General features: G+C 39.8%; 1 protein-coding gene and 1 pseudogene across 5 annotated transcripts in view; both read left to right on the top strand.

Moving 5' to 3' along the window:
• The window catches only part of GALNT13 (polypeptide N-acetylgalactosaminyltransferase 13), a 600481-nt gene that overhangs the window by 271103 nt on the left and 306279 nt on the right, over positions 1-23099 (top strand). The window lies entirely within an intron of this gene.
• Positions 3996-20724, top strand: LOC110126143 (syndecan-3 pseudogene; annotated as a pseudogene).

The raw sequence follows: 23099 nt of genomic DNA, 5'->3' as shown, positions 1-23099 counted from the left end.
AGCTGGCATTTAAATATATTTCATCAGGGGAAAAATGAGAAAATAGGAAATTTATTTCAGCTATTTTTATCCCAGACCAAATAGCTGCTTCTTATGTATGCGTACTTGAAAGCTGATAAAGAGAAAAAGAGTCTAGCACACTTGCATTATTAGTGCAAAGAAGCTGTAGCATACAAATTCTGAATAAGATGCTCTCAAAGGACAAAGACTTTATTTACTTTATCCCACAGAAGTAAACCATAGTATATATTTTTTTCTGTGGTCAATCTCATAAGTGTACCTGTATGTTTATGTGGATTGCCTTTCCCATGAATTAAAATACAATAAATGTAGCATTGATTGCACAAGGAGACATAGAAATGAGAATATTAATTGGATTTCTGATCTCTGTTCCATATCTTTTCAATTGGAGAATTACTACAACTTTCATATACTGGCAAAAATTTTGCCTGTGAAGATAATAATTTCTCTAATACTTTGATTTATGTAATGTGTTCATGTGTAGAATTAATTTCACTTCCCCAATTAGAAGTAGTGTGTAAGTACTCTGTGTGTTTGTATATGCATGTAAATATGTATATATATATATTTGTATATTAGAAGTTAGAGATGACAAGTACTGTTACTTTCCTTTCAAGTAAGAAATAACTTTTCTTTCAAGTAAGAAAATTGAGTAAAACATCTTGGTATGTTTTCAGGGACACATTTGTATACTACTGTAGGCAAAAAGCATGCTGCATAACTCCATTTACACTTGAACTACCCTGTAACAGTCTCCTTATTTAATTTTCTGACACTATTACTTTGAATCTTTAAAAATTATAGTAAAGTATATAAAACACAAAGTTGACCATCTTAACTATTTTTAAATATATAATTCAATAGCATTAATTATGAAGGCAGTCAGATGTGCCAGATTTAAATATACCACTTTGGCATGAAGATTATTTTGAGCTAAAGGCAATTGAGGAAAAAGAGACACAGGAAAAGTTCTCTTCCCTCCCTCATCTGCCCCAGAGAAAGGCAGGTTTCCCTTGTGACAGTGTGGTACCCCTGTCTCTTGAACAAGAAAGGGAGCAACAGCTAGAAGGGAACTCATGATGGTGATGGAACTGAGATGACTGCATAAACTCAACCTTACTAAAAAACCCTCATCTTCCATTAGTTCCCCCCCATAGATTTGTCTTCCCACATTTTATCATCCCTTCAAGCTCCAATACTTTCTTCTTTGTCTTTTTCCCCTTTGTTAAAATGACCTCTTAAGTCTCTGAGTCTAATCTTTTCAGGCTTTTATGTTCTAAAAGACCTCCATATACATAAAAACTAAAACATTGATGTCAAAATGAAACTTAGATGCCTTTTCCCAAGTTATTCTTTTCTCAGTTTAATTTGCAGTCCTGGTTTATTAACCCAAGAGGAATAATCCGAAGTTTTTCACTAGCCTACAAATATATTCACACTGTTGTGGGGCCAATCTCCAGAATTCTTTTTGTCATGCAGAATTGAAACTCTGTACCCATTAAACAGCTCCATATTCTCCACTATCGCTGGACACTGACAATCACCATTCTAATTGTCTCTCTGAATCTGGGTACGCTTTATATATAGTTGAAATCATACATCATTTGTCCTTTGACTGACTGACTTAGCATAATGCCCTCAAGGTTCATCCATATTGCAGCATGTGTCAGAAATTCCTAACTTTTTTAAGGTAAATAATATTCCACTATATGTATATACCACTTTTGTTTATCCATTAATCTGTCAAGGACACGTGGTGTGCTTCTACCTTTTGGCCACTGTGAATTATCCTACTATGAGGATAGCCAGCTGTGCAAATATCTCTTTGAAATCCTGTTTTCAATTCTTTTGAATATACTCTGAATAGAAATGCTGGTTCATATTCCAATTCTGTGTTTTGAGGATGCACCACACTGTTTCCTATAGAAGTTGTACCATTTTGTCTTGTTTTTATTAAATTTTGTTGACATGAAAAAAGTCCATGACTTATTTTTAAATGTGAAAAACAGATTGCAAGGCAGTTAAAAAGCAAAAGACAAGTGAGAAAAGTAAAATTATTGATCACTTCTAGTTTAGAAACAGAGGCCAACCTGGTCTCATCACCTCTGTAATATTTATTTAACTCCTACATCCAACTGGACCTGTATACTGAATTTTTTGTTACAGTGAAACAAATATTTCATTATAGGTATGTGGAAAAAATTTTCCAGAGGTAGCTGAGGTAGCTTGGTTGTGAAAGCCTTAGTCCAAAGACCTAAAGATCCCTGGTTTGATCCCAGGTTTTGATAGTTATTTTATTATTTTTATTTATTTTTTATTGAAACATAGTTGATTTACAATATCATAATTAGTTTCTGTTGCACATCATAGTGACTCAGTATTTTTATGTTATTTTTCATTGAAAATTATTACAAGTTAATAACCATAATTCCCTATGCTATATAGTATAGCCTTGCTGCTTATGTGTTTTATACACAGTAGTTCTCTTTATCTCATACCCCTAATGGGCCCCTTCTCTCTTCCTTCTCCTCACTAGTAACAATTAGTTTGGCTTTCTAGTCTATTTCTATTTTCTATATGCATTCATTTCTATTATTATATATTTTTTTATCCAGTCAACTACCCTTGCCCTATGTCTTTTGATTGTAGAATTTAGCCCATTGGCATTTAAATATTAATTAATAGGTATGTACTTATTGCCATTTTATAAATTTTTTCCAGTTGTTTATGTACTTTTCTGTTCATTTATTCTTTTTTTCCTTCTCTTGTTTGATTTTCTTTGATAGCTTTCTTGTGTTCCTTTCTTTTCAGTTTCTGTTATCTATTATAGATTTTCAATTTATGATTACCATGGGGTTCATATTGGTTGACCCATAATTATATCTACTTGTTTCAAACTGGTAGTCATTTAATCTTGCTGGGTAGACTACCCTATGCCACAGGTTTTTCCCTTTCAGCATTTTGAGTCTACCTATGCTACTGCCAACTGTCCTGCGAAAGTTTTGCAGAGAAATCGGGCAACAGCCTTAGGGAGGTTCCCATGTATATAATCCTTTGCTTTTTTCTTGCTGCCTTTAGAATTCTCTCTTTAACTTTTGCCATTTTAATTATGATGTATCTTGGTGTGCGTTTGTTTGGGTTCATCTTGTTTGAAGCCCTCTGTGTTTTCTGTATCTGGGTATGTGGTTCCCCCCACCCCTTTTTTTCTTCAGGTTTGTAAAGTTTTCAGCCATAGTTTCCTCAAGTACATTTTTGATCCATTTCTCTGTCTTTCTTCTGGAACCCTTGTAATGTGAATGTTGCTACACTTAATATTTGAGATCTTCTAAATTGTTTTCAATTTTTATAAATCTGTTTCTCTTTTTGCTGTTCTGATTAAATGAATTCTATATTGTCTCCCAGATCACTTACATGCTCTTCTGTATCACTTAGTCTGCTATTCATTCCTTCTTCAAGTGTATGCATCATTTTCCTCCTAATCTTATAACATTTTTATCACCAATGTTTTGAATTTTCATCTGGTAAATTATTTCTGTTTCATTAGTTTTTCAAAGGTTTTTCTCTTATTCTTTCAATTGAGAGTAGTTCTTCTGCCTTTTCATTTTGCTTAACATTCCCTACCTCTTTAAACTTAGGTTAAACATTTACTGATTGTGATCTTGATGGTGGGCTCTTGTGTGAGAGCATCCCTATGTAATCTGCATATGCCAAATGCCTCTGAGGTGAGAGCTGGACTTGAGGTGGGCCTGGAGATAGGTGGGCTAGAGCTGGCCCTGGTGTGAGTTGGGACTTCTTTGCTCAGTGGCCATCACCACTCTATAAAGGGTGAGGTCTGATCTCAAATTGCTTGAGCAGAGACCCTGAGGGATGAGTTTCCTGTGAGTCTATGTTTCGGAAACAAGTGGGGCTCATGTAGACGCTGAGCTTGGTTTGGCTGCAGATAAAGTTCGGGTTCACTGCTTGTCCAGGTGACCATGGCTCTGCTCATTTGCAGCCTTGGATCCAAGTTCCTCTTGTCCTTTACAGCTGCCCTCAGCCTCTGCGGCAGCCACCCTACTACAGAACTGCTCTGCAGGGTGACTGGGGCCTTGTGGACCCTCAGTGTGTATGGGGCAGGCGATCTGCAGTTTAGTGGCTGCCATCAGAGATCTGGGCTGCTTTTATTGCATTATTTGAGTAACCTTCAACAGCAGTGGTACTGCTCCCCACTGATGCTAAGCCCTGGGACCGAGTCACGTCTGTGTCCCACAGTCAGATTTTCTCCCTCTTCATGGCTGCCCCAGATCCAGTCCTGCTCTGTGATGTGGAGTGCGTGGGGCCAAAACTTTTGTCCGTCTTGGGCTGAGGTGTGCTGTGGGGCAGTCTCAAGAAACTCAACAGCTTTCCGAGAAGACTTCTCTCCCCCCTGCCGGAGGGGCAAATCAGTGTGTGTACTCCCCATGAGTAAGGTCTGATCCCCGCAGTCCTTCTGTTAGTCCCAAGCCCTCCAGCCAGCCACGGAGGCCTGCCTCTCTCACACTGGACCCCAGGCCTGGGTGCCCAGGATGTGGTTTGAGCGGCTCGCTTCTCAGGGCGGCTGTCCCCGCTCCCTTGCAATCTGTTTTCGTCTGAGTCCCATTCCAGGGGCACAGTTCCCAAACTAATTGCTTTTATTCCCTTCCTCTTTTTTATAGCCTTCATTGTACAGGAGTTCATCTGGCAGTCTTCAGTTAGTTTTCCATGAAAACTCTTCCACGTGTAGATGTATTTTTGATATGTTCAAAGTGGGAGATGAGCTTCATGTCCTCTTACTCCGTCATCTTGATCAGAACCTTGGGACTGTAACATGTGACATCCCAGTGCAAAGGGTTCCACTTTCTCCACATATTTGCCAACATTAAAAAGATATATACATATAGTAACTATGATAATAGGTGTGAAATGGTATCTTGTTGTAGATTTGATTTGTGTGATTAGTGATGTTAAACTTATGTGGTTTTTGGCCATTTATGTATCTTCTTTAGAGACATGTCTATTCAGGTTCTTTCTCCATGTTTTTATTGAGATTTTGTTGTTGTCCTTGAGTTCTATGAATTCTTTATATATTTTGGATATTAACCCTTTATCAGATATATAATTTGTTCATATTTTCCCCATCTATAGTTCTTCACTTGATTTTACATCTGATTAAAAACAAAAGTTATTTTTAAATAGTCCAGTTTATTTTTATATTTTGTCTGTACCTATGAGGTCATATATAAAAAGTACCACCAAATCTAATATCATGAATCTTTTCCACTATGCTTTGTTTGAATAATTTTAGATCCTATGATTAGGTCTTTGATCTACTTGAGTTAAGTTTTGTATGTGATATAAGGTAAGGGTCCAACAGTTTTACTGAGAGTTCTTGATGAGTTCTCTCCCCATTGTGTAGGTTTGGCACTCTTATCAAAAACCATTTGACTATATCTGCAAGGGGTTACTTCTGGGCCCTCTTTTTATATTCTGGATTTTTTTTTTTATTACCGTAGCTTTGTAATAAGTTTTGAAATCCAGAAGTGTAAGACTTCCAACTTTGATCTTTGAACATTTTTTTAAAGATAGATGCTTTCCTCCCAGAATTTGCAGTTCAAATTTTCAGCTTTCATTCACAGCCTCATCTTTGTATAAGCAAATTATTAAAATTATTTTATATATTTGCACTTACAAAGATCTAATTGTGTGATCATGAAAATGAAATGATACAGTTCTCCATTAGATAATGTTATACATACATGATGGAAAATGTGTTAAAAAGTACAGTATTGGGTTGGCAAAAAATTTCATTTGGATTTTGCATAAAATACCCAAATGAACTTTTTGGCCAACCCAATACATGGAATTATGAGTTTTAAAGAACCATTGTGTGGAGACGAGGTGAAGGCAAGTTTTGTAAGAGGATGTATTTGGGGTCAGGCTTACAGGGTAGATGTGTGTGGAACTGCAACAGATAGAAAGTAGATAACTTTCTGGGAAGGAAGAAAAGCATATTGAGGATCATGCCAGTTCTGATTAGAACAACGATGTGAAACTACTTATTAAAAATAAAGATTATAAGCAAGCTTAGCTTTGTATCTGAATATTATTTCATCTTTACTCTTAAGAGTTTGTATATTTAAGCTGGCCAAATACAATTTTTTCTTTTGCTTATAAATTCTGATTGAGAAAGCAGAGAATTTAATTATTATATTCTAAATCTAGCATGGTAATTGTATTTTTATTTACTTATTTTGTCATGTAATTTAGGACTAAAAGGGTTTTTATACTTGCCCACTTTCATGGCTGTTGATGTTTTCTTCAGTTCAGTTCAGTTCAGTCACTCAGTCATGTCTGACTCTTTGCAACCCCATGAATTACAGCTCACCAGGCCTCCCTGTCCATCACCAACACCCGGAGTTTACTCAGACTCATGTCCATCGAGTAGGTGATGCCATCCAGCCATCTCATCCTCTGTTGTACCCTTCTCCTCCTGCCCCCAATTTCTCCCAGCATCAGGGTCTTTTCCAGTGAGTAAAATCTCATGAGGTAGCCAAAGTATTGAAGTTTCAGCTTCAACATCAGTCCTTCCAATGAACACCCAGAACTGATCTCCTTTAGGATGGACTGGTTGGATCTCCTTGCAGTCCAAGGGACTCTCAAGAGTCTTCTCCAACACCACAGTTCAAAAGCATCAATTTTTTGGCGCTCAGCTTTCTTCACAGTTCAACTCTCATATCCATATATGATCACTGGAAAAACCATAGCCTTGACTAGATGGACCTTTGTTGGCAAAGTAATGTCTCTGCTTTTAATATGTTATCTAGGTTGGTCATAACTTTCCTTCCAAGCAGTAAGCATCTTTTAATTTCATAGCTGAAATAACCATCTGCAGTGATTTTGGAGCCCAAAAAAATAAAGTCTGACACTGTTTCCCCTTTTCTTATGTGTGTGTATATACACACATACATATATACATATACATATATTTATATATATAGTTTTCTACATATGGATTTTCCATGATTTGGGGCAGAATGTGTATTTTTTAAATTTCATTATAAATTAACACTCATATCAATAAAGTTAGATAGTTTTTGTTTGGAAAAAAATAAAATTTTAAAAGGAAATGAGAAAAGCAATTTTTAAAATGCAGAAATTTTGGATGATTAAATGGAAGAAGGTGATACAGTCTAGACTAAAACTAAACGAGGCTTTGTTAGGCTTTGTAAAACTAGAATGGAAGTTGTAACCAGCCATTACGCATTATAGGCCTAGAGGAGATGATGAAGAATCTTAAAAATATAACCTCTGCTTTTTAGACATGTCATAGTAGGCAACTTGGAGGTGTTGGAAAAGAAATATGCCATGAATAAAGTAATACTTTAGGAAGAGACATATCTGAAGTTTTATATAGCAGACATTATAGATAGGAGAAGTTTGAATTTAGCAAAGAATTCCTTGTTGGCTATTATATTCACATCGATATGATGAGATAGGAAGATGGTGATAGCAGTTACCTCAGAAACATTAATGATGAAGACCAAATTCAGGATAACTTCAAGGAGACATGAACATGTAATTAAAGTTTAAGTCTCGTGTGTGTGCATGTGTTTTAAACCTGAAGTAGATAAGGAGGAGGGACAGAAACTATAAGTAGAGATGATCCCAAGTATACTCTGAAGTGATATTTACAAACTGGTGACTGACTGAATATAAGGTAAAAGAAAACAGAAGCCAAGGATGACTCTATTGTTTCAAATCTTAGTGACCAGGAGATGGATGGTATAGCTGATTTCATACACACACATAATCCCATACACACATGTACTCACACATATGGAGGCATACATAACACTTTTAATATGGGTAGTGAAATTAACACGTACATATTAGTTAAAACCAGGTGTTGCAGAAACTTATCTTTACAGGCAGAGTTTCTGCCAGCATATGAAAGTTGTAGTAATTCTAAAAAGGAAAAGATATGTAACTAAGATTAGAAATCCAATTAGTATTCTCACTTTATATTTCTTCTTTGTGCAATCATTGCTACATTTTATCTGTACAATGTTAGCAAAATTGAGTAAAATATAAATTAAGAAAATTTGGGGACTCTAATATTTCTAAAATTGCAAGTCAATTTTGTCATTAAAATGTGTAGTTTTTTCTTACTGCATGAAAAGAATGTGATTTAAAAAGAAAAGATAGTTTCTTAAGAAACACTTGCATATTGATTCAACTTAAGGAAGTACAAAAAAAAGTATGTAGTTCTGCTATTGCTAGAAAAATCCTATGCAAGATGAATAATGATTTAGATTTTAAAATATTCCTATTTTTCCATGGACAGATGTTTTCTGTACCTTAAAGGGAGGCTAAATTGTTCTAATGCCAACTTACAATGTTATTTTGCTGAGGAAGAATTTGATTTCATAGTTAATATAATTTAACCATGAAAGTAAGAGAGTTTCATTGACATGGAGATGTTAACAGGTCTAAAATTCACATAATAAATTGTAATTGATATTTTCATGACCTTGAAAAGTCTTCTATAGAAATAAATCCATTTTCTGCATGACAATTGCCATATAAATAAGACAATTTGTGTTTGGTCTTTGAATTTAAATGCTTAATATCTTAATATCTATATAACTTTGTTGTATTAAAACATATTGAAAACAGTCTTAAAAATAGACTTCATTATGTACACTCCAAGTTCAACTTGAACTGTATGGAACATATGTAATGATTACAATTTTAAGATAAGGAAAGATTTGTGTACAAATACATTTCCTATATACCTTTATTTATTGCATTTAATGCCTCTTGCTCTATTTTTCCCTTGAGGAAAGGCATTTTTCCTTTTTTGTCTTTTTCTTTCTTGGTAGTGAAAGAATATAGACAGAGTCATTGTCACTAAAATGTCATAGGAAGTTATCTGATTCTGCTTAATAAGATAACTTTCTAAGATGGTATTCTAAGAAATTCAAATGGAAGGATCCAGTATAAAATAATTATTTTATCATTGTACTAAGTAAGATTAAGTTAAAATTTGCAGTGTAAGTTAGTAAGTAAAATTCAGCTTCATAAACACCTATCCAGAACCTCCTTTCTGATCAGTATTTTGTGAGGAATTATATAAGCAAATACAGCTCTCCATCTCTACCCTTATGAGCTTATTAACATATTGGTTAGGGAAAGAGATTTTCATCCATGAATTAATGAATATACATGAATTAATAAATTCTGTAATAATAGTGAATGTAGTTAGTAGTCAATATTTGTTTAATTTTTATTACCTTGTAAACATTACATTAAGTAGTTTAACTGCATTCTGTTATAGAATTCTCAATAAAAGTTCCATGAAATATATTGTATGTTTTATTGTGTTTGTCTTCTGGATTTAGAAACAGACCCAAGAGGTGAAGGAACTTCTCCAAGGTCATGCAGTTGACATCTGCATTGAGGGAGTATAAGTGCTATTATGTGCTCTCAGCCACCAGAGAAAACCATGAATGTCACATGGAAAAGACAAGATAGGTACCTTACAAAAAGCTTCACAGAGAACATGAGCCATGGGTTAGCCCTTGAATAATTACGTACAGATGTGTAGACAATTTCATACAGATATGAAGGAGAACAGAAAAATTCCAAGGGAGGAAGAGGAGATGGACAAAACAGAATGACTGTAATATGTGCTGAAGCAAATGATCTAATACCATAGGGAGATACTCTAAGGATTACACAAATAATCGTACTGACTACACTTACGGAGGCCCCTGATGCTGTCCATCAAATATATAAAACTTCCCATGTCTATTTTCTCTTCCACTTTGTGATTTATTATTTCATTATTGCAGCACTGCTTTCACACCTTCAGTAACTCTTCTTCAATCCTCACTATCAGCTTATGACATCACTTTCTTTTTAACTGAGAAAACAGAAGGAAATAGAAGAAAGTCTCTGCTAGTCCCCTCATTGCATCCACTCCCTTACTTGCATTCGCAGCCCTGTTCTCTGTCTCCTCTCCTGTTATTGTGAGTTAATGACAGCCCATCCACTGCACTCTAGATGCCCTCCCCTCTTACTTACTCAAGTGCATTGTTCAGCAACTCTGTTCACCCCTTCAATCATCAATCATTTTTTCTCTCTTGGGTTTTTCCTAGCATGCGAACAAACTGTTTATTCTTCCTTAAAAACAAAGCATATAAACAAAATACCTCTTGAGACAACACTTCTCCTCACAGATATGTCCACTTCCCTTCTTGTTGGAGGGACTGTCTATGTCTTGAAGGAATTGTCGGTGCTCACTGTCTTAAACCTCTCCCCATGTCCATTTTGTCCTAAACCCACTTGAGTTAACGTTATTCTTCATAATACCAGCACTACTGTTCTTGCCAGCGTCGAACCGAGGGTCCCCACCTTGCAGGCTGATTCCTGACCATCCGAGCCGCCAGGGAAGCCCTTTGAAGACATTATGCTGTCCTGGTTTGTGCTCAGCTCTGCGGTTGGCCTTTCTCTTTGTTATTTACTAGTGTTTGTTTTTCCCTCCCCGACCTCTACACACAGGAATGTCCTGAAGGTCTGTCCTTGGAGATGGCCTGTTTTCTCTCCCTCACTCCCTTGGCTGTTTCCTTAGTCTCTTCACATTAAATATCCTCTCAACCTCCAATCCAGGCTTCTCTGACATCCAGAGCTGAACATCTAATAGTGATACCTTCCGTCGAATATGTAACACTCATCTAAGACCAAACATTTCCCAAACTCAGCACCAGATAATTGCCATAAAGCCGCTTCCTTTCACGAAGTCTATTGTCTTAGGAGATGGAAAAGCCACTGTTTCAGCTGCTCATGTTAAACCTTGGAGTCTCATTTGAGCGCCCTCTCTTGCAACCCATGTCTGACACATCAGCGGCTTCCAAACATTAGCTCTTCTCATCATTTACACTGCTGCCATCTTAGTCAACGTTACCAGTATTGTCACCTGAATTATTGTCATAATCTACTAAGTGGTTTTTTTTTGTTTGTTTTGTTTTAATTTTTGCATTTCTTTTGGTTTACCCTATAGTCTGTAATTAAATATAATGGTCAAAGTGATCCTATTAAAATTTAAGCTACTTTTTGCTGCTACTTTGTTTAAATCTCTTCAATGCTTTGCATCTCCTTCAGTGAAAAAACCAAAGTTCTTGCAATGGCCTGTCAAGCTCCATGTGATCTAGCTTCCCATTACTTCTCCCACATCCTGTGCTAGTATTTACGTACCTTCTCAGTTGCAGGCACAGTGAACCACTGGAACATGTGAGTAATACTCCGACTTCAGGGCTTTAGAACTTTGTATCCCCTCTGTCTGAAGTGTTTGTTCCCTGAATATGCATATGGTTTGTTTCCTTACTTTCAAGGTCTTTACTCAAATGTCAGTTTCTCTCTGGGATCTTCCCTGGCCACATTATGTAAAATTATACACCTATGAAACCATCTATCTTCTTTCTTTGTTTTATTTTTTTATACTAGTGGCTTCATAGTATAGAGCATGTTTTGCTTATATATTTTCTTTATTACTTGCTTCAAACACTGGAGCATAAGTTCATTGAGTGCAGAGATCTTTTTATATTTTATTCACAGCTGTATCCCCAGTTCTTAGAAGAGATTTTGCTATATGGTGGGCAGTCAATAAATATTTGTTGAACATATTTATAAATTAAATGATATATATTCTGGTGGTATATAGAGGATGTGATGGGGGGAAAGCTTGGCTTTGATTTTATAATCATGAAGAGAGCTGTTACAGGTTTTCAGAGGGAAACTGACATGATGACAGAGGTATGGATCTGCTTTGGGCTAAGCTGGCATTTTTGTCATCTTTTCTTCCAGCAGAACAGTTAGCCTAGAGCAGAATAAGAAAAAAAAAAAAAAAGAAAATTAGAAATAGTTCCATGTTAAGAATACTATAATGTGCCCTATAAAAAAGATCAGAAAAAAATGAAGTAGCTGGAATTTAGTGGTAGCTAAGAGAGAGTTGACATTGTTAAATTTAAATTTGAAGTGTCCTCCTTATTTTTAGCATCAATTTATTGAAAAACTATTGGGTACATTTGACTATACTTGGTGCTTATAAGCTCTCAGCTTTTAGTCCTCCTTTCTAGTTCTCCGATTAGGCTGTAAAAGTAAGTAAGTGGCACTATTCCCATTTTAGAATTAGGAAACTCAGGGGAGATGATACATTTGTTTGGACTAAACTACTGGAAATGGCTTTCTTCCATAATTTCCTCTAACCTTGCTGCCAGATTTCTCTTCCCAGTCTTTGGATGATTGATTTATCTGCATCTTCTGGGTATTTTCAACTAGAACAAAGGTCACATTTCCAAGTAGTAATGGTGTAACCTGGTTTTGGGCTAAAAGTAGGTGGTCATCATATTCTCCAGTGTGGTAGACATCCGTGTTTCCATTTTTAGTGAGGGACATTTTGGAAACCATCACTGAACAGTTGCCAGCATGGACCAAGGACTCCTAGCTGACATCTTTCTGTCTCCCTCCCCAGCATAGGATTCTGCTTCAGACAATAAAACATCCAAAGACTTGCTTCTGGGGCTTCCTGCCTCAGCAGACAGCCCCAAGGAGTAGAGCCTATTAGAGAGGACTTAAACCCAGCTACCTTTTACTCTGTTCACTTGGAAACTGAGGCTCCTTGCCAAAAGAAGGTACTTCTTCACCCACTGATACTTCTCTCCATCAGTCCTTTTCAGACTCTTCTAGGATACTTCTTACCTCATATATCTCTAATCATCAAGGAAATCAAGTCACAGTTCCCCAAGTAACTTTCATGTTTTTTAATTAATTTATTTTTTATTGAAGGATAATTGCTTTACATAATTTTGCTGTTTTCTGTCAAACCTCAGCATGCATTAATTCAGGTTACAGATTCACAGTCAATAAATATCTATATAAGAGTGAGGTACTGATCTCTAAAAAGCAGTCACAACCTCTGAAAAGAAATCTCTTGGGATCCCTGTAATTTGGCTTGCTAAGTGCAAAATACCTTTCTCCCTTACCCGATAAGTAGGAAATTCCACCACATACCTAGTGACTTTGAATTCCCTTACTTCACTGACTCTTATTCAACTCTCTAATCTCCTCTTATAGAGGCAGGACGTGGGTGATAGAGATTTAGAGTCACAGTATCAGCTCTGATATCTTTCCAGCAGCTTTTTTTTTTTTTTGAATCACCTATCATTTGCTGGCTTAGTTTAGACACTTGCTAAAATTCTTATGCTATTATTATTTATCTGTTATCAGCAGTGTATACATTGCAAAGTCAGAATCTGTACAAGGATCTCTGAAACCAAAGTGGTGCCCTTCCTGATGTTCCTTACTTGTGTTCCTTGATAGGGCAGAGATCAATGAAGTATGTGTAGAGAAGTGAGGGGGCAATGGTAAGAAGATTGAGATTCTAATGACAAGCATGCATATGGAAGGATGCAGTGTACCTTGTCCAATGAATGTAAAGTTGAGGACCAACTAATGTGTACTGTACTATTAATGAGTAGTCAGCTAGAATGGGCCTGTCTGCATTTAAGGCACCTAGAAATTCATGCCAAATGCATCTCAAGACCAGATGATTTAAGTGGACTCTGGAATAGAAAGGAAAATAAAGTCCTACAATGGTATGATTTTCAGTTCAGTTCAGTTGCTCAGTCATGTCTGACTCTTTGAGACCCCATGAATCACAGCACACCAGGCCTCCCTGTCCATCACCAACTCCTGGAGTTTACTCAAACTCATGTCCATCGAGTCGGTGATGCCATCCAGCCATCTCATCCTCTGCCGTCCCCTTCTCCTCCTGCCCCCAATCCCTCCCAGCATCAGGGTCTTTTCCAATGAGTAAAATCTTCACATGAGGTGGCCAAAGTATTGGAGTTTCAGCTTCAGTATCAGTCCTTCCAGTGAACACCCAGACTCATCTCCTTTAGGATGGACTTGTTGGATCTCTTTGCAGTCCAAGGGACTCTCAAGAGTCTTCTCCAGCACCACAGTTCAAAAGCATCAATTTTTCAGCGCTCAGCTTTCTTGACAGTCCAACTCTCACATCCATACATGACCACTGGAAAAACCATATCCTTGACTAGATGGACCTTTGTTGGCAAAGTAATGTCTCTGCTTTTTAATATGCCATCTAGGTTGGTTATAACGTTCCTTCCAAAGAGTAAGCGTCTTTTAATTTCATGGCTGCAGTCACCATCTGCAGTGATTTTGGAGCCCCCAAAAATAAAGTCTGACACTGTTTCCCCATCTATTTCCCGTGAAGTGATGGGACCAGATGCCATGATCTTAGTTTTCTGAATGTTGAGCTTTAAGCCAACTTTTTCACTCTCCTCTTTCACTTTCATCAAGAGGCTCTTTGGTTCTTCTTCACTTTCTGTCATAAGGGTGGTGTCATCTGTGTATCTGAGGTTATTGATATTTCTCCTGGCAATCTTGATTCCAGCTTGTGCTTCCTCCAGCCCAGCGTTTCTCATGATGTAATCTGCATATAAGTTAAATAAGCAGGGTGACAATACACAACCTTGACTTACTCCTTTTCCTATTTGGAACCAGTCTGTTGTTCCATGTCCAGTTCTAACCATTGCTTCGTGACCTGCATACAGTTCTCTCAAGAGGCAGGTCAGGTGGTCTGGTATTCCCATCTCTTTCAGAATTTTCCACAGTTTTTGTGATCCACACAGTCAAAGGCTTTGGCATAGTCAATAAAGCAGAGATAGATGTTTTTCTGGAACTCTCTTGCTTTTTTGATTATCCAGCGGATATTGGCAATTTGATCTCTGGTTCCTCTGCCTTTTCTAAAACCAGCTTGAACATAAGGAGGTTCACAGTTCACATATTACTGAAGCCTGGCTTGGAGAATTTTGAGCATTACTTTACTAGCATGTGAGATGAGTGAAATTGTGCAGTAGTTTGAGCATTCTTTGGGATTGCCTTTATTTTGGATTGGAATGAAAACTGTCCTTTTCCAGTCCTGTGGCCACTGCTGAGTTTTCCAAATTTGCTGGCATATTGAGTGCAGCACTTTCACAGCATCATCTTTCAGGATTTGAAACAGTTCAACTGGAATTCCATCACCTCCCCTAGTTTTGTTCATAGTGATACTTTCTGAGGCCCACTTGACTTCACATTCCAGGAGGTCTGGCTCTAGGTGAGTGATCACACCATTGTGATTATCTGGGTCATGAAGATCTTTTTTGTATAGTTCTTCTGAGTATTCTTGCCACCTCTTCTTAATATCTGCTGCTTCTGTTAGGTCCATACCATTTTTGTCCTTTATCGAACCCATCTTTGTATGAAATGTTCCCTAGGTATCTCTAATTTTCTTGAAGAGATGTCTAGTCTTTCCCATTCTGTTGTTTTCTTCTATTTCTTTGCATTGATCACTGAGGAAGGCTTTCTTATCTCTCCTTGCTATTCTTTGGAACTCTGCATTCAAATGGGAATATCTTTCATTTACTCCTTTGCTTTTCACTTCTCTTCTTTTCACAGCTATTTGTAAGCCCTCCTCAGACAACCATTTTGCCTTTTTGCATTTCTTTTCCATGGGCATGGTCTTGATCCCTGTCTCCTGTACAATGTCATGAACCTCCATCCATAGTTCATCAGGACTCTGTCTATCAGGTCTAGTCCCTTGAATCTATTTCTCACTTCCACTGTATAATCATAAGGGATTTGATTTAGGTCATACCTGAGTGGTCTAATGGTTTTCCCTACTTTCTTCAATTTAAGCCTGAATTTTGCAATAAGGAGTTCATGATCTGAGCCACAGTCAGCTCCTGGTCTTGTTTTTGCTGACTGTATAGAGCTTCTCCATCTTTGGCTGCAAAGAATATAATCAATCTGATTTTGCTGTTGACCATCTGGTGATGTCCATGTGTAGAGTCCTCTCTTGTGTTGTTGGAAGAGGGTGTTTGCTATGACCTGTGCGTTCTCTTGGCAAAACTCTGTTAGCCTTTGCCCTGCTTCTTTCCGTACCCGAAGGCCAAATTTGCCTGTTACTCCAGGTGTTTCTTGACTTCCTACTTTTGCATTCCAGTCTCCTATACTGAAAAGGACATCTTTTTTGGGTGTTAGTTCTAAAAGGTCTTGTAGGTCTTCATAGAACCGTTCAGCTTCTTCAGTGTTACTTGTCAGGGCATAGTCTTGGATTACTGTGATATTGAATGGTTGTGCCTTGGAAACTAACAGAGATCATTCTGTCGTTTTTGAGATTGCATCCAAGTACTGCATTTCAGACTATTTTGTTGACCATGACCGGTACTCCATTTCTTCTAAGGGATTCCTGCCCACAGTAGTATTGATACGCATTGTGGTGGGAGGAGGGGCAAGTGGGAAGAAAGGAATGATTAAGTGGATGTCTGAGACAGATGTTGTGGACTTCAAATAAAGAAACCCACAGGGTGGTGGATAAATAATGATGAGAGTAGCATTGGGGAGTAAGGAAAAAGTGGACAACCCCATCCCAAGAATTTGGGGACTGTAGGATGAAATAAAACCTTTAAATGTTTGCTCCCTTTGAAAATAAAAATTGTGCAAGATCAAATAACTTGGAAGAACATTTTTCAATATTTTTGTTATAACATCTCCTTATAGTCAAGAAGATCAGATAAGAAAAGATAAGACTGAGCAACATATCACAATCAAGTATTTTTTTTAGAAAAAAAGTGTTTTTCCATCCTAACATAAATACTCAATCAGAAACAAATAAACAAAAAAAAGTTGAATTTGAATGAGAAGCTGTCATATACCTGGAATTTAAGTAATAAATAAAATTTTATTGTTGGAAGAATTACCAATTTGGATATGTGGGGAAATGTTCATTTTACAGTAAAATTTTTGTCATGCACAATTCCAAAATAACATAATAACTTTAAAAAGAAAAGACATTTAGTGCCTTTCATAAACAGTTTCAGTCATCTGAGAGTCAGTTCAGCTGTGAGTGATTTTAACAGAAGTAAATTGCTTCAACTGTGTGTTAATAGACTGTGTCACAAAACTGCAACCCGAAAGCAGGAGGCTGGGAGACAGGAGGTAAACGTGAGATGTGTATATTACAGCTGTAGCCTGGCCGTAGCACATACTTTTTGGGAGAGCCTGACTGGGGCTACCAAACTACCATATTTTCATATTTATTCTTGATAATAGGGGTGATAGACATAGATAGGGTCTTCCTAGTAAAGCATATTGATTTTTTTATATATGCAAGAAATATTGTGTCTTACAAAGAACATTATTAGAGAAAGAAAGTTAAGTAATACAAGGTACCTATTTTCACTATGCTTAAAAACGGCAACCTAAACTACTGGTAGGTTATTCTTTTTACCTTTATGAAATTATAATGATGAAAGTTTTAGTTTGGTGCCACCTTAAATATGTGACTAGACTTCACACTGCCCATATTGTATTTATAGTCACCCTTTTGTACAATTATTGTGATCATTATTGTGACTTATATTTCCCACTCACATGTTTTATTACACTCAGTATACAAAATGTCAGATGACTTAGTATTACCACTTTTAGTGGCTATCTGAGTTTCCCAAGGCTGTTCATGAAAAAGGTCCATACTGTGTCACAGCCACAGTCTTTGAATAAAGTAAGTGTTCCACTTCATCTCACTGCTATTGTCCATTTGATACCCAGACTGTGGCAACCATGTGGTCACTGGGGCAGTTTTCCTTTTGATATAGAGTACCTTGAGTGGCTGTGCATTGTTTGGGACAGAACACACCAAACTAATTCAGTTAACTCACTCACTAAATACATATTAGAGCCAACCACATGCCAGGAACCAGCGCCAGATCCTGTGATTGCAAATGAGTTAGACATATTCCCTGCCACTGTGGATTTTACTTTCTAGTTGAGGAAAGCAGAATCATACTCAAGAAACACATTGTATGTTAGAAAATGTAGCGTGATCAATTGATCTGCTTCTTTAACACACACATAGAGCATTTTTAAAAGCTGTATTTTTCAAGGGCTGATAGAGGAATTCTAGTACTAAGGGAGTTTCTGATGATTAAGCAGCTTTGAGGAATTAGTTAAAGTGTCTGAAAATTTCAAAAGAAGAGGCAACTTTTGAATGAGCTTTGGGAGTGGTCAAAATGATAGCATTCAAAGTAAAGCAAAGGTTTTTTTTTTTTCCTTTCTCCTTTCCTGTTTATTCCTTTCTCTTCCTGAATATTTGGTTCAAAAGCCATTAGGCACAGCTGAACATAGGAGGAGAACTGTGGCCAGTCAGTCAGTCAGAGGTCATGCAAGATGAGAAGGGGGTCCTAGTCAGCACTGGGTATCAGAACCTCTAGGGTACAGGACGAGCAACCACATGAGCATCAGAGCCCAAAGAGAGTGAGAAGAAAGGCGTCATAGCAAAGAATACTTGTATGGGGCACCAAGAGCCGTGTAAGTCTAGATGGCAGTCCCAGGGAAAGTGGCCTGGAATAGCATCTCAGAACGTGAATAGCACTAAGAAAACATCATCCCCACAGGAGAGCTATCAAGAATGGATAGTGCTTGAGTGAGCGGAAGGGTGCTTTCACATGGAGGCCAGCCTGTTTAAGGTTTCATAGCCAAGTCAAATCTGCAGGACATCAATGTATGAGGAGAGTCCAAGTGGGATAAGTAAGTTTCTATGCAGGAGCTGGCTTAGGGCAGGATGTTGGATCCTCAGTATGTTGAGGGGGCCACAGGACTGGAAAAGTTCAGGTTTCTAAAAAATCCCAAAGAAAGGCAATGCCAAAGAATGCTCAAACTACCAATTGCACTCATCTCACATGCCAGCAAACTAATGCTCAAAATTCTCCAAGCCAGGCTTCAATAGTATGTGAACTGTGAACTTCCACATGTTCAGGCTGGATTTAGAAAAGGCACAGGAACCAGAGATCAAATTGCCAACATCTGTTGGATCATCCAGAAAGCAAGAGAATTCCAGAAAAACATCTACTTCTGCTTTATTGACAATGCCAAAGCCTTTGACTGTGTGGATCACAACAAACTGTGTAAAATTCTTAAAAAGATGGGAATACCAGACCGCCTGACCTGCCTGTTAAGAAATCTCAGGAAGCAATTGTTAGAACTGGACATGGAACAACATACTGGTTCCAAACAGAGAAAGGAGTACGTCAAGGCTGTATATTGTCATGCTGCTTATTTAACTTATATGCAAACTCCATCATGAGAAATGCTGGGCTGGATGGAGCACAAGCTGGAATCAAGATTTCTGGGAAAAATATAAATAACCGCAGATATGCAGATGACACCACCCTTAGGGCAGAAAGCAAAGAACTGAGGAGCCTCTTGATGAATGTAAAAGAGGACAGGAGAGTGAAAAAGTGAAAAAGCTGCGAGCTGGAGCCCAGACCCACAGCATGCTGGGCCGCTGCCGCCAAGAAGCCAGGGCCACGGATCACGCCGGTGTTGCCCAACGGGCTGGTGCCGGGGGCCCGCAGGAGGCTTCTGCCTCCACTGCTGCTGCTGGCGGGGCGCACCGTGGGGGCCCAGTGCTGGCACAGTGAGAACTTCGAGAGGCCCGTGGCCCTTCAGGACTCTGGGGATGATGACTCTCCTGATGATGAGCTGGACGACCTCTACTCCAGGTCGGGCTCCGGCTACTTTGAGCAGGAGTCAGGCATTGAGACAGACAAGCCGTTCAGCCCAGATGTCACCCTGGCAATGTCCACCACACCCGCGGTGCTGACCACCATGGACATCCAGCCTGTGGGCACCCCGTTTGAAGAGCTCCCTCTGAGCTCCCCACCCTGAAGCCAGCCACCAGCCCCCCACTGGTGACAGAGGTGCTCGAAGAGCCCAGCCAGAGAGCCACCATCTGCACTATCACGGCTACCACCGCTGACACCACCACAGGGGCCCCGGGGGTGGCCACGGTGCCCGCCACGTGGCCACCGCCGTCCCCAGTGTCTCGGTGCCCCCATCCGCGGCCACCACCTCTGTCGTAAGGACCACCGGCGAACATAGGCTTCTGCCTCTTCCACTGACCGCAGCGGCCACCACCCCGGCCACCACCCGAGCGGTGCCCTCACCTCCCACCATCGTGGGTGTCTTGGACACAGAGGCCCCCAACCCCGAGGCTGCTTAGCACAGCTACTTCCAGGCCAAGGGCCCTTCCCAGACCGGCTACCACCCAGAAGCCTGACATCTCTGAGAAGAGCACCCTGCCCCTGGGGACCACTGCCCCTGGGCCCACGGAGGTGGCTCAGACCCCAACTCCGGAGTCCTTCCTGACCATCATCCAGGATGAGCCAGAGATGCCAGTGAGCAGGGGACCTAATGGGGACTTTGAGGTGTCAGAGGAAGAGACCACACAGCCAGACACAGCCAATGAGGCGGTGGCTGTGGGTGGGGCCACGGCCAAGCCATCCTCTACCCCGGACGCTGCCCAAGGGTGCCCGCCCAGACCCTGGCCTCCTGGACAGTGCTATCGATTCAGGCAGCTCTGTGGCTCAGCTTCCCCAGAAGAGCATCCTGGAGCGGAAGGGGGAGCTCCTAGCTGTGATCATGGGCGGGGTTGTAAGTGCCCCCTTTCCCGCCTTCCTGGTCACACTGCTCATCTACCGCATGAAGAAGAAGGACGAGGGCACCTACACGCTGGAGGAGCCCAAGCAGCCAAGCTTCACATACCAGAAGCCTGAGAAACAAAAGGAGTTCTACGCCTAGCAGAGCCAAAGTGCCTCCCGGTAGCCTCAGGGCCACCCCTACATCCAGTCCCTCACCTGGCACCACCAGCCCCAGCCTGGGACTGGGCTTCGGAGACATCCTGTCCCCACTTCATCTCTGCCACCCTCCCAAGGTCTGCCCAGATTGCCAGTCTCACACAGCTGGTCCCCAAGGGACAGGGGGCACTGCCACCTGCCAGACTATGCCCTTATCAGCTCATCACTTGTTCCACATACACATCCCCCAACTGCCAGCTTGGGGCTTTAGGACCTCACATCAGATGGACAGGAGGAAGGGGACTCCTGACTGGCTGGTGGACGAAGGGGTGGAACTTCAGCCTCAATCTGGCCCCACAGGGCTGGCTGAGGTTTCCTTTTGGAGGCAGAGAGGCACTCCTGCTGGTTTCCAGGACAAGCATTTGGCAAGCTCAGCCCTTGAAATCACTGGGACACTGCATCCTATTGCTCCTGTCCTGGGCTCACTCTCTGCCTGGGTGAGACAGTAACCCTCACCCACCATTCTGTTTTGTGCGCCTGGCCTTTCTGGGGTTGTGGGGTCATTTTCTCTCACCTCTGCTCAATGCACACGCACCCACAGGCTTCACTTCCTTCCTGGTCTGACCCAGTTTCCTGAGAGTGCTCTGACAGCCACTTGTGAGAGGGGCTTGCACCTCCTTCTTCCTAGAACAGACACCATCTCTCACATGGTTACACGTACTGTCACACACAAAGAGAAAAGCATGCAATAACAAAATCACATGCAGTCTTGACCACCTAACTAATCCAGACATGTCACACACACACACATTCTTCCAAAGATGTTTATTTTCATATATTTCTTATGTGCCCCCTCCAAATGTGTACAACAATGCAAGTCACTAATCATCATAACCTAATGGTAAAAAAACAAAAAATCAGAAATTAAGATCATGGCATCTGGTCACACCACTTCGTGGCAAATGGATGGGAAAACAGGGGAAACAGTAACAGACTTTATTTTGGGGGGCTTCAAAATCACTGCAGATGATGACTGCAGCCATGAAATTAAAAGACACTTGCTCCTTGGAAGAAAAGTTGTGACCAACCTAGACAGCATATTAAAAGGCAGAGACATTGCTTTGCCAACAAAGGTCCATCTAGTCAAAGCTATGTTTTTTCCAGTAGTCATGTATGGATGTGAGAGTTGGACTATAAAGAAAGCTGAGTCGCCGAAGAATTGATGCTTTTGAACTGTGGTGTTGGAGAAGACTCTTTAGAGTCCCTTGGACTGCAAGGAGATCCACCCAGTCCATCATAATGGAAATCAAACCTGAATATTCATTGGAAGGACTGATGCTGAAGCTGAAACTCCAATACTTTGGCCACCTGATGTGAAGAACTGACTCATATGAAAAGACCCTGATGCTGGGAAAGATTGAAGGCAGGAGAAGGGGATGACAAAGGATGAGATGGTTGGATAGCATCACTGACTCAATGGACATGAGTGTGAGTAAACTCTGGGAGTTGGTGATGAACAGGGAGGCCTGGTGTGCTGAAGTCCATGGGGTAGTAAAGAGTCGGACACAACTGAGTGACTGAACTGAACTGAAGGTGAAGGGGGGCTCCTGGGTGGCAGGGTAGTCCAGAACTGCAAGTCAGAGCAGGATAGGATGACAGGAAGCTGGCCACATAAGGTTGGGGCAGCACCCTATGCCCCAGAGATTATGTGTAGTGGGGAGAAGATGGCAGAGGGGATGGGAGATTGGTTTCATACAATGGTATTGATTGAGTAAATCAGGATACTTGCTGTCAAAAAAGAAGATAAAAACATGGAAAGGAAATTTTAGAATGAACCCTGTGGAATTAAAATGGAGCGGGGAATATCAGTATTGACTTCTAGGTTCTATTATAGAAAGAATAACATTAAAAACATTTTAAAGATAGTGTATCCATGCTTTATATATGTTTGAGTACATGTACACACACACACACACACATGCACACTGATATTCCTATACTTCTGACCACTGAGAAGGCTTGGAAACAATGACATCCCAATAACAGTGAGCATTCCTGCAGCTATATCTTGAATTTCTTAATAAATCTACTGGAATCAGATCCTTAGAGAAATGCCTGATTGCTATCGTGAGTCAGTGGAAGTATGAGTGACTTCAGAACATCTTGTACCTGAGAACATAAAGAATGATGGAGGATACAGAAGCCAAGTTACAGGGGCTGCAACAAACCAAATTTGGACAAATTGGGTATCAAAATAAATAATGATATGAATGAATTGCAGACTAATGAAAAAATAAGATTCTGTTAGTCTATATTGCTATGAATAAATGAATAAGTAGATATTTTGGTGAGCAATGGGACATCTAAACAGCTTTAACA

This window comes from Odocoileus virginianus, chromosome 13, assembly GCF_023699985.2.
Source record: "Odocoileus virginianus isolate 20LAN1187 ecotype Illinois chromosome 13, Ovbor_1.2, whole genome shotgun sequence".
NCBI lineage: Eukaryota > Metazoa > Chordata > Mammalia > Artiodactyla > Cervidae > Odocoileus > Odocoileus virginianus.
Note: the sequence above shows the minus strand (reverse complement) of the source record. Positions and strands in the feature narration are given on the sequence as shown.